Here is a 6,027-nt window from a genome sequence, read left to right as displayed (position 1 = left end):
CCAAAAAACTAAAAAAACTAAAAAAACTAAAAAAAAGGAAAAAACTTAAAAAACTAAAAACTAAAAAAACTAAAAAAAAGGAAAAATGAAAAATAAAAGAGAAAAAGAATACTAATAAAATTAAAAATAAAAATAAAAAAAATAAAAAAGATAAAAGCTAAAAAAAAAGGTAAAAACCAATAAAAACTAAAAAGAAAAAAAGGTAAAAAACTAAAAAAAAAATTCATCTAAAAAACTAAAAAAAAACTAAAAAATGTAAAAACTAAAAGAACTAAAAAAGTAAAAAAAAAACTAAAAAAAGGAAAAAAACTGAAAAATAAGCGGGATATAAAACAGGGGGATATAAATGACGACCGGGACACCGGGACATAAGGAATATTAAATGAATCAGAAAATACAACTCATGTTTCCAAATGACGTCGTTTGGAGCCCAAATTGAAAATCCAGATCAATTTATGTCTACTTTCAAAGTAAAAGGGCAAATTTATCATAGAGCAGGGTCTCTTCTACCATTCTCAGGCGAGAATCATAAATTTTTACAATTGTACTTCATCAGTGATAGAAATTCTGAATTGAATGCACGTTGCGAAATTTCTCCCAACATTGAAAGGACAATCGTTTCCCAATTACAACATCTTTCCACGAAAATAATAATTTAGTGCGTCTGTTCAAAACAGCCATCGATTTGATGCCTACTTATACGCATAAAATTGTTATTTCCGCTGACAAAACGCCTCCTGGCCAACATGTGCGTAGATACAATGCTCCAACTATCGACGAAGTGGCCATCGTTATGGTCGATGATCAGTTTTTACCTCGAGATATTATTCTCAGGGTTTCCACAACACGTGCTACAACTAAAAATAGGCCTACCAATAATACTTTTAAGAAATATAAACCCACCAAAGCTTTGCTATGGCACTCGACCTGCCGTAAAAAAAAACAATGGAAAACCTAATAGAGGCCACAATCTTGACAGGGCCTTTTGAGGGTGAGGCTGTTCTTATTCCTCGCATTCCAAGATTCCAACGGATCTGCCTTTTCAATTTAAAAGATTGCAATTCCCAATTCGATTAGCATTTGCAATCACCATTAACAAAGCTCAAGGTCAATCATTAGAAAAATATGGTATAGATCTTAATACTGATTGTTTTTCCCATTGACAATTGTACGTTGTATGTTCGAGGGTCGGTAAACCTGACAATCTATTTATATGCAGCGACAATTGGACAGCGAAGAATGTTGTATATTCGCAAGTTTTACGCAGTTAATTTGTATTTTATCTATCTATCTATCTATCTATCTATATAAAAACGAGTTGTATGTATGCATGTTTGTTTGTTTGTAAAAAGAGCGTTTGCATATGATGTCATTATTAGTACATACGGCTTTGTATATGCAGAGACAATGGGAAAGCCAAGAATGTTGTATATTCGCAATTTTCACGTAGTTTAACTCCTGCAGACGAAATGAATGCTTGCCTAAAAAATTCTAATTTATAGGCACACGTAAAAATATTAAAATTAACTACAAATATGCGTGTCCGATTGAAAAACGATGACTCTGGTCAAACAGTAGACTCAATTTCAGGACGTATACAACTACCTGCTGATTTCTGTAATTTAGTGACGTCCAAAAATGAATTGATTGAAAAAGTATTTCCGATATTCTAAAAAATTATAAAAATAATAAATGGCTAAGTGAAAGAGCGATTCTCGCATCCAAAAATATAGACGTCCACGAAATCAACAATATTGTTTTGAACAAGATTCGAGACCAGGCAGTCCTTTACAAGTCAGTCGACACAGTTTTGGAACCAAATGAAGCGGTTAATTATCCATCTGAATTTTTAAATTCCATAGATCCTTCAGGGTTTCCACCACACGTGCTACAACTAAAAATAGGCGTACCAATAATACTTTTAAGAAATATCAACCCACCAAAGCTTTGCAATGGCAAGCGACTTGCCGTAAAAAAAAACAATGGAAAACCTAATAGAGGCCACAATCTTGACAGGCCTTATAATAATAATAATAATAATAATTTATTTGTTACCCGCTTGTTTTGACAAATTAAGCGGAGTAAAAACATTAAGGAAAGAAAACGAAATAACACAAACAATGCAATTAACACAGTCTAAGGGCCCAGGCCCTTACCACCAGGCTGTTCCTATTCCTCGCATTCCATGATTCCAACGGATCTGCTTTTTCAATTTAAAAGATTGCAATTCCCAATTCGATTAGTATTTGCAATCACCATTAACAAAGCTCAAGGTCAATCATTAAAGAAAGAACAGCTTGTTACCAGGCTGTTCTTATTCCTCGCATTCCCATGATTCCAACGGATCTGCTTTTTCAATTTAAAAGATTGCAATTCCCAATTCGATTAGTATTTGCAATCACCATTAACAAAGCTCAAGGTCAATCATTAGAAAAATGTGGTATAGATCTTAATCCTGATGGTTTTTCCATGGACAATTGTACGTTGCATGTCGAGGGTCGGTAAACCTGACAATGTATTTATATGCAGCGACAATTGGACAGCGAAGAATGTTGTTTATTCGCAAGTTTTACGCAGTTAATTTGTATTGTATCTATCTATATAAAAACGAGTTATGTGGATGCATGTTTGTTTGTTTGTAAAAAGTCTTTTCTAAAATGACGTCTTGCATATGACTCATAAAATAGTAGATAGACTAGCTAGAATCAATAGATTAGAATTCTAGAACCATATGCAAGACCTCACACACGAACTAGTGCTATTCTATTGATTCTATTAGAATCAAACAGAAAGTTTGATTCTAGATTCAAATAGATTTGAATCTATCTATTGAATAGTGAAAAAGTCTTTTCTAAATGACGTCTTGCATATGACTCATAGAAATAGTAGATAGACTAGCTAGAATCAAACTTTCACTGTTCTATCTACTATTGATTCTAGCTGTCTAGAATCAATAGATTAGAATTCTAGAACTATATGCAAGACGTCACATACGAACTAGTGCTATTCTATTGATTCTATTAGAATCAAACAGAAAGTTTGATTCTAGATTCAAATAGATTTGAATCTATTTATTGAATAGTGAAAAAGTCTTTTCTAAAATGACGTCTTGCATATGACTCATAGAAATAGTAGATAGACTAGCTAGAATCAATAGATTAGAATTCTAGAACCATATGCAAGACGTCACATACGAACTAGTGCTATTCTATTGATTCTATTAGAATCAAACAGAAAGTTTGATTCTAGATTCAAATAGATTTGAATCTATTTATTGAATAGTGAAAAAGTCTTTTCTAAAATGACGTCTTGCATATGACTCATAGAAATAGTAGATAGCCTAGCTAGAATCAAACTTTCACTGTTCTATCTACTATTGATTCTAGCTGGTCTAGAATCAATAGATTATAATTCTAGAACCATATGCAAGACGTCACATACGAACTAGTGCTATTCTATTGATTCTATTAGAATCAAACAGAAAGTTTGATTCTAGATTCAAATAGATTTGAATCTATTTATTGAATAGTGAAAAAGTCTTTCTAAAATGACGTCTTGCATTTGACTCATAGAAATAGTAGATAGACTAGCTAGAATCAATTGATTAGAATTCTAGAACCATATGCAAGACGTCACATACGAACTAGAGCTATTCTATGATTCTATTAGAATCAAACAGAAAGTTTGATTCTAGATTCAAATAGATTTGAATCTATTTATTGAATAGTGAAAAAGTCTTTTCTAAAATGACGTCTTGCATATGACTCATAGAAATAGTAGATAGACTAGCTAGAATTAAACTTTCACTGTTCTATCTACTAATGATTCTAGCTGGTCTAGAATCAATAGATTAGAATTCTAGAACCATATGCAAGACGTCACATACGAACTAGTGCTATTCTATTGATTCTATTAGAATCAAACAGAAAGTTTGATTCTAGATTCAAATAGATTTGAATCTATTTATTGAATAGTGAAAAGTCTTTTCTAAAATGACGTCTTGCATATGACTCATAGAAATAGTAGATAGACTAGCTAGAATAAATAGATTAGAATTCTAGAACCATATGCAAGACGTCACATACGAACTAGTGCTATTCTATTGATTCTATTAGAATCAAACAGAAAGTTTGATTCTAGATTCAAATAGATTTGAATCTATTTATTGAATAGTGAAAAAGTCTTTTCTAAAATGACGTCTTGCATATGACTCATAGAAATAGTAGATAGACTAGCTAGAATCAAACTTTCACTGTTCTATCTACTATTGATTCTAGCTGGTCTAGGATCAATAGATTAGAATTCTAGAACCATATGCAAGACGTCACATACGAACTAGTGCTATTCTATTGATTCTATTAGAATCAAACAGAAAGTTTGATTCTAGATTCAAATAGATTTGAATCTATTTATTGAATAGTGAAAAAGTCTTTTCTAAAATGACGTCTTGCATATGACTCATAGAAATAGTAGATAGACTAGCTAGAATCAAACTTTCACTGTTCTATCTACTATTGATTCTAGATGGTCTAGAATCAATAGATTAGAATTCTAGAACCATATGCAAGACGTCACATACGAACTAGTGCTATTCTGTTGATTCTATTAGAATCAAACAGAAAGTTTGATTCTAGATTCAAATAGATTTGAATCTATTTATTGAATAGTGAAAAAGTCTTTTCTAAAATGACGTCTTGCATATGACTCATAGAAATAGTAGATAGACTAGCTAGAATCAATAGATTAGAATTCTAGAACCATATGCAAGACGTCACATACGAACTAGTGCTATTCTTTGATTCTATTAGAATCAAACAGAAAGTTTGATTCTAGATTCAAATAGATTTGAATCTATTTATTGAATAGTGAAAAAGTCTTTTCTAAAATGACGTCTTGCATATGACTCATAGAAATAGTAGATAGACTAGCTAGAATCAAACTTTCACTGTTCTATCTACTATTGATTCTAGCTGGTCTAGAATCAATAGATTAGAATTCTAGAACCATATGCAAGACGTCACATACGAACTAGTGCTATTCTATTGATTCTATTAGAATCAAACAGAAAGTTTGATTCTAGATTCAAATAGATTTGAATCTATTTATTGAATAGTGAAAAAATCTTTTCTAAAATGACGTCTTGCATATGACTCATAGAAATAGTAGATAGACTAGCTAAAATCAATAGATTAGAATTCTAGAACCATATGCAAGACGTCACATACGAACTAGTGCTATTCTATTGATTCTATTAGAATCAAACAGAAAGTTTGATTCTAGATTCAAACAGATTTGAATCTATTTATTGAATAGTGAAAAAGTCTTTTCTAAAATGACGTCTTGCATATGACTCATAGAAATAGTAGATAGACTAGCTAGAATCAAACTTTCACTGTTCTATCTACTATTGAATCTAGCTGGTCTAGAATCAATAGATTAGAAATCTAGAACCATATGCAAGACGTCACATACGAACTAGTGCTATTCTATTGATTCTATTAGAATCAAACAGAAAGTTTGATTCTAGATTCAAATAGATTTGAAGCTATTTATTGAATAGTGAAAAAGTCTTTTCTAAAATGACGTCTTGCATATGACTCATAGAAATAGTAGATAGACTAGCTAGAATCAATAGATTAGAATTCTAGAACCATATGCAAGACGTCACATACGAACTAGTTCTATTCTATTGATTCTATTAGAATCAAACAGAAAGTTTGATTCTAGATTCAAATAGATTTGAATCTATTTATTGAATAGTGAAAAAGTCTTTTCTAAAATGACGTCTTGCATATGACTCATAGAAATAGTAGATAGCCTAGCTAGAATCAAACTTTCACTGTTCTATCTACTATTGATTCTAGCTGGTCTAGAATCAATAGATTATAATTCTAGAACCATATGCAAGACGTCACATACGAACTAGTGCTATTCTATTGATTCTATTGAAGAATCAAACAGAAAGTCTGATTCTAGATTCAAATAGATTTGAATCTATTTATTGAATAGTGAAAAAGTCTTTTCTAA

This window comes from Artemia franciscana, unplaced genomic scaffold, assembly GCF_032884065.1.
Source record: "Artemia franciscana unplaced genomic scaffold, ASM3288406v1 PGA_scaffold_56, whole genome shotgun sequence".
NCBI classification, from domain to species: Eukaryota; Metazoa; Arthropoda; class Branchiopoda; order Anostraca; family Artemiidae; genus Artemia; species Artemia franciscana.
The sequence above is the reverse complement of the archived record's forward strand: the minus strand, read 5'-3'. Positions refer to the sequence as shown.